At 37.8% G+C, this 11,278-nt stretch overlaps 1 protein-coding gene across 9 annotated transcripts in view; it reads left to right on the top strand.

The window, feature by feature from the left end:
• The first annotated feature begins 1,899 nt into the window (after nucleotides 1-1,899).
• LOC134219888 (histone-lysine N-methyltransferase, H3 lysine-79 specific) overlaps nucleotides 1,900-11,278 on the top strand; it is a 69,009-nt gene continuing 59,630 nt past the window's right edge. For 7 of the 9 annotated variants that reach the window (XR_009981699.1, XR_009981698.1, XR_009981697.1 and 4 more), the window contains exons 1-2: nucleotides 1,900-2,488; nucleotides 3,920-4,478. The gene's annotated coding sequence lies outside the window, so the exon portion shown is untranslated. Of the gene's footprint in view, nucleotides 2,489-2,555; nucleotides 2,725-3,819; nucleotides 4,479-11,278 lie in introns of those variants that run through there. The other 2 variants (XM_062698780.1, XM_062698781.1) reach the window with 2 other exon arrangements.

Below are 11,278 nucleotides of genomic sequence, written 5' to 3'. Positions count from 1 at the left end.
TCGTAATGGTTGTTTTTAAAAGGCGGCTTATTGGGCATACGCAAACCTCCTGTCCCGTCGGAGGGCCTTCGTGTCAGGGCTGTTTAGCGTCCCACCTAACACCAGGACTTGGGCTTGTGCGCTTTGAGCGGCACACGGTCGCTTTGGCGGAGCCTACTTGCGGATACATGCAGCTTTTTATAGAAGTTTAACAAATCAGCCTTAAAGCCCCGAACGCAATAGAACGGATCTGCGAACTGAGGACTTTAGCAGAAAGGGGTCTGTTCAAATATTACGTAACTAAAAAAAACGTTGTTTTTTAGAACTCCCCACCCTCTCGTAACAATCTGTAACAATTTTCAGGACTAGCCCCACCCCTATGCGTAACGCATAACAAATAGTTTTTTGAAAAAAATCTCGATTTTTGGTAGCAGTTAGAACACATTACAATAAATTATTATGCATTGTAAATTTTTGCTGTTTTAATGCTCGCTTAACTTTTCAAAAGGACCTAAGTAACATTTTTTCCATGAATAAATTTGAACACTGCAATCAATAGCATTCATATTGTTCTGTTGATTGCGCTATTCAAATTAATTCATGAAAAAAATGTTACTTAGGTCCTTTTGAAAGATTTAAGGAGAATGTAAATAATTTTTAAATACCGTGAACCCCCGATAATTTGAACGGTACCTCAGTCAAATTAACGGGGTGCATTTTTAATTTGAACTTTTGGTTTACTCTAGAAAGCTGGTTTCTGGCTGCTCTCTTTGCTGGTTTGTTTTGATTCTGCGTTCCGTTTCACGATGTTCCATTTTTCTTTCCTCGATTCCACGTGCTATGACGTTTGATCCATTTTTAATTTGAACGATGTTCAAACAAACGGACGGGGTTCAAATTAAAAAGTGTTCAGATTAAAAACGGTCATATTACCGGGGGTCCACGGTAATATTAAATAATTTTTCCTCATGCAATTTATTTGTTACGTGTAACAATATTTCGAAGGACACCCACCCCTGATATTTTTCGTAACAAATCGTAACAAAAATTAAACAACTCCCCACCCCCTATTGCGATACGTAATATTTGAACAGACCCAAAGAAACTTTTAGCTTCAATTCTGGACAGTTTCAAGTTAATGGCCCGTTTACATATTGGCTAGTTCTAGCGGACAATGCACTATCCGACAATACTAGCACGAAATTAGCATAATGTAAACGCTTATTAGCAAGGATAATCCCTGTTTACATTGTGCTAATATCGCGCTAGTATTGTCGGATAGTGCATTGTCCGCTAGAACTAGCCCATATGTAAACGGGCCATAAACATCCTCATTGTATTTTTTGTATTCCCGTGTAACGTCTCTGTCACGCTACCATAGTTACGATCCCTGTGGTATCATTTTACTGATGGTAATAGACCAGTGCATGATGACGTAGGTTGACAGTTCACAGAGCTTTTCACCGGGACTTTAGCCTCTGGCGATGCTTCCGATAAATTGTTTCGTCATTTTATTCGCATGTAGATGTCCTTTGCGATTGATTTCATGCTGAATGCAAAGAATATCATTGAAATATTCGGATCGCAGCAATTTTAAACTAAAAATATGAATTTTAATTTTCTCCTCATCGATTAAAAATTTTTTCTTCTAACACCTTGTAAACAAGCTCTGTGAACTGTCAAATAAGTGAGGTTAGATCAAGATCTTGCATTGGTCTATTGTTTTGACATTGACAGTTCACAATATTGTATGGAGCGCCACCTGAGCGACCATACCGAGAACCGCATATCTGCCAGTCTTGCACCAACACACTCTCCATTTCCATCCTCGGCTGGGTTGCTCGATCCCGATCATCATCAGAACACACCACACACAGCAAAAGAAGCTCATTCAGCAGCAGCGAGCATCAAGCAGTGAGTTGAGTCGAGAGTGCAATCCCCATTTTTTTCGCTGCTGTGGTGCGTGGTCCGACGGAGATCTGTTTTGTTTATCGCACTTTTTGGCCCGCAAAACCACCTCTGGCGAAGAAAAAGTGTGTTCCAGTTGGAGTTCAAGTGTGAATCTAGTGCATTTGCGTATATTCAACTGCGAAAATTAGTGCCAAATGGGTGAAAAGTGCGTTTGAAAAACCGACTACGAAGAAATTTCCTCGTTTTCCCTCGGAAGAAGATCCATCAATAAAAGAAGGGCACCAGCAACGGAGATTGGCCTTCGTGGAGGGGAGAAGCAATAAGATAAAAAAAAGTGTTATTCGCGGGTGACTTCCGTGAAATCCATAATACGGGTGCGGAGAACACGAAGAAAAAATGCGTGAAAAGCAAACATCATGGTTGAGGTGTATTTAGTGACATGGAAAAGTTTTCCCGTTGATGGGAACGAACTGTAGTGCGCGATTCAGTGTTTCGACCCTGTCGTCGGTGCTGTGTTTTCTGGGAGCAGCCATTTCTTCTTTCGGCGGTGGCGGAACGCGTTTCTTCGCGAGAGGTTCCCTGCGCTGATTGTGTTTGTGTGAGTGAAGGCAGCGGGTGATTGTATCTAGCGTAACATGTGAATGGGGCTTGCGAGTGTTTTGAAATTATGTAAACAAATCCGGATAAAATTGTATATTCACAAACGAAGTAAATTTCCAAAACGATTAGTGTTTATTCATTATCAAATGATAGATTTTTCATCTGAAATAATCAGAAAAAATCAATATTGTATCTTGATAATCAAATCCGACTAGAATCTTGTGTCAAAGCAAGGTAAGGAAGTTTTTAATTATGCTAAATTCCAAATGTCCACAGAAAATTAAATGTTATCGTTATTTTGAATATTTATGGCGTTTATTGACAACATTATCAGACTGCTATTAATGATTTCCGAATTCTTATGGAAAGAACAACTTGAGAAACGTGCAATCTATTTTATTTTAATTATAACCATCAGTAGCCACGTTAAAGATAAGCACTTAAAATAATTATTCAAATATTTTTAACAATAAACATTTAACCCTAACCTAACTTAAAAATGAAAGTAATTCGAAAATTTGCGCAACATTAAATTAAAAAATGGCCCTCAAAAAATGCATTATTGATTAAATTACAGTTTATGATAGTGAAGTTACGCAAATATGCTTACACTGATTCAGAGCAATACTCATTATTTAAAAAAAATTCATTTGTGATCTACCCGTTAAAAGACTTCATATGAGTGTTAATTTCTCAAGATTTTCAAGTTATAGACAAATTGAAAAAAAAGTAAGTTTTTTGTTGCTACTTTGTTGGGTGATGTATTATGTTTTTATTAGCTGTTTCTTAAGCAAATATTTTTCATTTTTGTTCTCCACAATAGTTATCAGGCGATAACAATACTCCGCTCTACCAGCAGATATTGAAATTTTGTTTACTTTTCTTGGTAGGTAAACGGTTTGACGAGAATTCGGATGAATTGAGCTGTGATGTGAAGCACAATAGTTACTTGTCGTGTTATTCAACAATCTCTTGTCTAGCTTCAATCGATTTCTCAAATGTTCTTAAAGGCGTTAAAATAAGGATAACATTTTTGGTTTTACAAACGGTCCTATCCAGATTCTTGAAATATCGAATCCTATCAACCTTTAGTGGTGTTTTCCATTCTGAACGACTACTCGTCATGGGCACAATTTGTTGCCCTCTGAAGTTTGCTCAATCATCTACCTAAGCAAATGTGCTTAGCAGGAAACTTATTTCTACCTTTTTCGTATGTTTTAATATGTTTCAAAACATCAATTAATACCATCCAAAGAACTAGACCTCTGCATTCGACTTTCTTTGCGATTTCATTTTTCTAGTGAGCCTTCTCCTCACATGTTATGCTAGATTCAACGCCACACAAGACGACGACGAAGCAAGACGAGCAGCAGTGAAAAACGCGAGTTGGGTATTTTATTCAGGAAGATTTTTATTCTCACGCACACAGTCAGGAAAGGCGCGACGGCGACGACGACAACGGTGGCACTGGTGATTCTGCCTCTGGCTCTTATGGCTGGCCTGGCTACACGAAGAAGATTGAATGAGTGGCTTCGTCGATGATGGGGAGTTCAATTCGGTGCTGCTTCTGCCATAGCGGTTTGATATAAAGAATGGATAGTATACAAACAGTGGATTGGATCTATCGTTCATCTATATAATAGTGAAGTGTTGAACTATAACCGAGTGGCTAAATGCTGAATAGAAGATACGGAATAGTAGTGCAGTGCATATTGACAGGAGCGGAAGTGTGAGTGTTGGGCGGGATTCCGCACCACACCAGGAATGATAATTTCTACGAGAAGAACGGTGACGAAACCAGCTGCTGCCTGCTGCGGTAGCTTCTTCGTTCTCTGCCCATCATTGGGAGGGTTGTGTTAGAGAAGTGGCAAACGTGAGCGCAAGTCTGCACGCAATGGACGGATATTTCGGGAATTCGTTTGCCGTCACGAGGTGGATTATTGAATGTATCGGTAGAATGTAGCAACCGGAAGAAAACTGTCGTTTCCGTAAGTATTTTCATATTTACTCATTTTGCTAGTGCGTTCCCTCTTTGAATCGGTTAGCTCAGCTATTATACCACTTGAAAACAACGTGATTCTGAGTTACTTCGATACATCTGGTTTTGTACACAAACGACTAAAACGCCAATATATTGAAAACAAAAGACAACATGTGATATTAAATTCATTGCAGTATACAAAAGAAAATAATGTATGTTGCACTAGAAAATTAACCAGTGACGGTTTCTTCTACAATACGCATAATATGAAACGAAAATGTCCAAGTGCCTTTTAAGTTTCCGGTTATTGAATTCCGTTCTTCGGCGTGGTGCGTCTATTTTTAATGAATAACTAGGACAGTTTCAGAAGTCAATGTCCATTCCTAATTTAGAATTAGATCAGAGCACGTTTCAGCTTTTTACATTGCGTTTTACGTCATATATTCAAAAAAATGTTGCCAAAAGATTTCCCCCATTCCCATTAATCGACAAATCAAGAACGGATTTTAAACAGATGGAATATAAAACACAAACCGACAGTTTGTGTATGACGCTGGGCTTGATGATGTTCATTGCTTTCCCATACTCGGCTCGGATATTTTAACTTAGCGACCGAAGAATTGTAATAAAGAAAAACATTGTACTTTTTGTATTTTTCATTAGGCATTTTTGTCTTTCTAGTATTATACAAAGTATACGTAAAGGCTATATGATCACTCCAAAACCAAACTTTTAATAGAAGTCTTGGAGACCTATAGTGTTATAAACCAATCGAGTCAGCTCGACGAATTGAGGTGATGTCTGTTATGTGTGTACCTGTACCAAATTTTGTAGACACACTTTGTAGAGCTTACCATGGGCCGAATTACTCGCAGGAGGTTTCATTCGACGGGGAATCCTATCCCATTGTTTGCTATTCAAAATTGACAAGATCGGACTATGGGATTAGATGTTATGGTCAAAATACTATTTTAAATGCGCAAACACGCTAAAAACACTCACTCACATATTTTTTTGTTATTTTTTGCAACAAAGCAACGTTTCCTTCTGAAATCGACTGATTCTTAATTCTTCTTATTGAAATAACAACTCGCCTTGGTTTCATATGATGAACTTGGTTGAATTACCCATCATAGTATCATCGGATGAACATCATTCAATAAGCGAATGTTTTCCATACTTCCTTCGAATAAACCATTACGCGGTTCACGAATCACATATAGATAGAAGAGAGGAGGATCATCTACTTTTTAAGCGATTTATGTTTTGATTGAACTGATTTGTTCTCCGTTTCCAAACTGATGTTTTCCTGTTTTTTTTTCTGAGGTGAAGATGATGCACCAATTTTACATTGGAATTGTAAATGGAAGCCAGCTTTTGAAATCTGAGATTATAACTTCTCAAATTTATTCAAGGGGATGTCCATATACCACGTGGATATTTTAGGGGGGAGGGGTTATGGCAAATGTCCACGGTCCATATAAATCATTGAAAATTTATATGAGCAAATGTCCACGCTTAGGGAGAGGGGGATCTGAAACTGACCAAGACCAGTCCACGTATATTGTCTTTTTATTAATTACCAGACTAAGGCCTGTGGTGCAGTACACAAAAGTCTTCTCCATTTATCTCGGTCCACGTCTATTGTCATGGTAAGTATTTTTATTTTCAGACACGCGTGGCCACAGGTAGGATAGGATAGGTTAGGTTATAATATAGATTGAAATTGAGAAGTCATGAATCACAATAGATCCTTCTTATATTTTGGAGAAATTCATATTTCAGAATGTTTTCAATTGGGAGTGGAGAAATAATTAGACTTATTAGGATTTGCTTCAGGATGTCGATACAATTAAATGAGTAGAAAATATCTTAATGATAGAAATCTGAATTTATGTTTCTCTATAACAATGAATATTTCTTACATACACTTTGCATTGGTCCTGATGATAGCAAACCCGAGATCAGTAAAAAAAACGTAGGATTAATAAAAATTTGATTGATCATAAAATATATTATAAAATATAATAAAATTATATTGAACATTTTGTATTTAGATATTTAGACAGGATTTTTTTATAAATTGTTTAGAGTAGCCAAGAAAAAAATTTACTGTTCTGTTGGATAGAAATAAGAAAGAATACGTAGAAAATAAACGAAATTGTCGGTAAGCAGTAGCAGGGTCTGTCCAATCGCTCACCGTGGCATATAGTTCTACCTAGGCCAATAAAGCGTCCGCGCACCCAAATCGATTCGCCACAAATCAACGAGGGTGCTGCTCGTATGCTTTGTGGAACCAAGGAACCAGACCACGCATTGCCGGTCCCGATTGTACAAGTCGTCGGGCGGGAACCAAAATTTTGGTTGTTCCTGTCGAAATTTTCTCCACAAGTTAATTCGGAGAAAATCAGTAACCTAGTACAACGGAATTTGGAAATGAATGAGCCAGTCGAGGTAATAAAGTTGGTTCGAAGAGGAATTGATATTAATCAACTCTCATTCATATCCTTTAAAATTGGTGTGGGAATGAAATGGAAAGAAAGGGAAATTCAGCCAGCAAGCTGGCAAAAGGGATTTATTTCCGAGAGTTCATCAATATGGAACGAGAAAGATTCACTTTTCGTGACGATCGCCAGCGAGATGGAGCAAACACCACTCGCGCCACCAAGCCGAACGGTGATCTCTATGCAGCAATAGAGTTGAAGTAGTTGAACGGTCTGGAAAGAACGATGCAGAAAATGAAACACACTGCGAATATGACGTCGATAATTTACTTACTCTCGCTGCTCCCGTAGTAGTGGAAGAACAGCAACCTATTGTCACATCGAGTTCAGGAATTTCTGCGAATTGAAAAACGGCGATCAATATCTACTTTCAAAATATGAACAGCGTCGCACCCTTGACTGACAGAAAACTTTGTAATTACCTATCATCGTTAGAAATAGATTATGATGTCTATGCACTCGTCGAAACTTACTTGGATTCAGCTGCGCAAGATAGAATGTTGTTCCCTTCTTGCTTCTCTGTCTTCCGTTGTGATAGAAATCCTCAAAACAGCGTTAACCGGACGGTGGTGGACCCCTTTGCGGTCCATCAACGTATATTGTGCACCGAAATGATGGGATCTGAAAACAATGAATTACCTGATAGTATTTCATCACTCTGTGAGATAGCTATCGTTGATGTTTTTCGTCAGCTGGACTTATGCAAGTGTGCGATTTACCAAATCAAAACAACAAAATTTGTTTTTAATATTTAATATTAGGACCTCGTATTCACCACTGACACTGAACCTTGTAAAATTGTCCTGACTGAATCGCTAGTAAAGCACGATGTTCACCATAACGCTATGCAATTGACGATTACTACTGATGCTTTACGGGAATTGGAAACAGGGGAGCCCTGGGCCCTGTAGCATAATTGGACTAATAATATTAGCTACAAGTTACAAGTTAAAAAATTACAAGTACTTGTAATTTGTGTTGCATAATAATGTTTTGCCAACTAATAATATTAGTACTTGTATTATTAGTAAAGTTGAAATGACAAGTCCGTCAGGTTCATTTACCTGTCAAAATTCATCCGACAGTTCACTGTCAATGCAGAGGTAAACGTAAACAAATCGTTTGTTTGCTAAATTTGCCTGCGATAGGCATACACGGAACACGAATTATCCTTCTCTTTGTAAATTTAATGATTCGGTACATATTGGTATCCTTGACTAAGCCAATATGCCCACTGGATTAGAATTTTTACGTGATTTTTATAGGCGGATTTCGGGATTGACATGGGTTTTAATTTGATTTATACGTTACGTGAGCTTACCCTCCTTTAAAATTTTAATCCCGCTAAATTCGTACGACACGTGTTTTTGAAGCGGATCTCAATTTAAGTGTATTGTGAGACTCATGCGGGTTTGGATTACAGTAAAACTTGACTTGACATATAAATCATCCCAAAATTGAGGTTCAAATACTTTACTTATTTATTAGAATACCTATCCAATACAATTTTAGTCAGATTTTTTTGTGATTTTTCCTTTCTTTCCCATGTTTGTTGTAAAAAATAAATCAAGATGCATGGTCTTAATTAGGATTGCTCAGTACAATAACCCAAATTGGAGTAAGTTCATATGTTCTCAATTTTGAGTTGAATAAAGCTAAATTTGGATTAACTAAACCCAGCTTTGTGTAATATGTTTTACGTAGATTACGTTAAACTACCTAGTGCTAAACTCGCTAAACTACCTTTACTCAAATATGGATTGATGGGCCAAAGTACGATTTAAAGCGAAAACAACTCATTTTTCAGTAGTTATGGGTTTCCATGTAGTGCATAATTGCTAATGAACTTAAGCGCTCCCCTTATTTGAAAACTTGATGTCAGCACTTAAAGTATTTCTGCTATCTGCTAAATAGTTTCATAATTTTCAGTTTTGTATTGGAACGAGATATTTATTCTTAGTGCATAGTATGACACATTATGGTAATTTGGAGTACTGTGAATACAAGTTTCTTTCTCAAATTTACTTCGCACAGCTAAAAAAATAAAATATTTGTAAAATATTGCTTGTATATCTACTTGTAAAATTATTTACAGCACCATTCATACTTGTAAAAAAAACTACAAGTCAGCGCTAATAATTTCTACTTGTATTTTCTTTATGCAACAGTTACTTGTAAATTCCACTAATATTATTAGTGGAGCTTACTTGTAATATTAGACTTGTAAATTTTTATGCAACGGAAAAATACAAGTTACAAGCTACTCTACTAATATTATTAGTAACATTTCGATTATGCTACAGGCCCCTGGAAGCATATTTATTTTGGATCCATTGATGTGACTTCCGTTCAAAATATAATTAATGAGCGCATCATCGAACAGGTCTCGACATCTCAATATGGATTCCTGAATGGTTAGTCAGTTGTGACAAACCTGTGTGAGTTCAGCTCCATGGTTACAGGCTATATGTCTAAAGGCTATCAAGTTGACTGTGTCTATAAGGATATGAGCAAGGCATTCGATGTTGTTGAGGTAGATAGCATAATGCGCGCCGTAGTAGACTTTGGTATGCTGGAATGCTTTTCGAATGGATTAAAACATATCTGTTGAGCAGAATTCAGTATGTGAAAGTTTTCAACAATCCATCGGCTTCCTTCGAAGTTAATTCAGGAGTCCCACAGGGTAGTCATTTGGGCCCACTACTTTTTGTCATGGTCATGGATCAGTTACCTTCTTTCATGACTAACGCGATTGTGCTTATCTATGCTGACGACTTAAAACTGTTCAAGCCAGTGAAAGTCCTCAATGACTGCATTTTGCTGCAAAAGGATCTTCACAACTTCGAAAAGATTTATGGCGAAAATGGACGAAGCGTTAATCCAAGCAAATGCTCGGTGATTATTTACACCAGGAGAGTTCAGCCGATATTATTCACGTACAGTTTGGGACATGCAATTCTGTAACGAGTAGATAACGTTTGGGATTTGGACGTAATAATGGATCAGTCACTTACATTCAACGACCATATCAATGGAGTCATTAAGGAGTCACTGCAACTTTTTGCGCTTATCCGACGATTTGGCCATTATCTTACCGACTCTCACGCAATCCTTACAATATATACCGGTCTCGTTAGGACTAAACTGGACTTTGCGAGTGTGGTGTGGCGACCCCAATACGACGTACACATTCAACAGCTGGAAGCAGTACAGCGGAAGTTTTTGAAATTTGGCTGTGAGAAATCTTGGATGGAGAGAGCAGTTACTGGTGTATGAAGATCTCTGCTCATTGGTTGCTTTCGACACCATCAATAGCAGACACAAGATCGCTGACATAGTGTTTTCTGCAACATCCTGAGAGGACGGATCAGCAGTCCGTATCTTTTTAACCGGGTTCACCTCAAAACTAGTCCGGTTACTGTTCGTCGTTTGAGAGTCTTCGATCCTCCATTCAGATCGAGGAACTACACGCAGCATGAGCCAACTAGTAGGTTCATGAATGATTTCATCAGACTACAGGATTAAATATCTTGGCTGTGCATATGCACAGCACATGTTTCGAAATGGAAAAATTGATATGAAATTTGTGAAAAAGAATCCACGTGTCTTGGAGGGACTCGAACCCTCAACCTCCTACTCTCTAGATAGACGTGATAACCCCTACTTTGCGGAAAAGCCATCAGAATCCGAGTACCAACCTCCACCGCGGTTAGCTCTCTTTTTTGCAAATTGAATATCTTTCGGATGCTTGATTTGTACAATCTCCACATGTGCTTTACTGCTGTATATCAACAGTCAAGCGAGTGCACATTGTTTATTAAACGAGAGGATCGCACTCCATGTCCCCAACAACAGGTTGGGCGGACTGATATAGAATGCGAATCAATCGCACTCTGCTGTGCCAAAGGCTTGCTTGGCTAAAGCATTTGATGAGTTTGATTTGATTTGATTTAACAAAAAAAAGGTTTTCGTACGGCCGAGTTGCCGAATAATATGCAATTAATTGACTACATGATGTTATTTCCACAACTATGACAACCGACATCAACACAGTGACAATAACAGATCTAAAATATAGAAGACAAGTTGTGTTTTACATTAGTTATACTACTCACAATTATAGAAATGACTCAATAAATAATCAACACCTAACGTACATATAAACAATAGGGGAAGGTGGGAAAACTTGATCACCCCCTGTTTTATCGAGAACTAAAGTAGTTTCGTTCTAGCGTATTTTTCTGTATAGATCCTCTAGACAAATGACATTTATGTGATGAGTTATTTTTTAGATTTACAACCT

This window comes from Armigeres subalbatus, chromosome 3 (genome assembly GCF_024139115.2).
Source record: "Armigeres subalbatus isolate Guangzhou_Male chromosome 3, GZ_Asu_2, whole genome shotgun sequence".
Taxonomy (NCBI): domain Eukaryota; kingdom Metazoa; phylum Arthropoda; class Insecta; order Diptera; family Culicidae; genus Armigeres; species Armigeres subalbatus.
The sequence above is the reverse complement of the archived record's forward strand: the minus strand, read 5'-3'. Positions and strand labels throughout refer to the sequence as shown.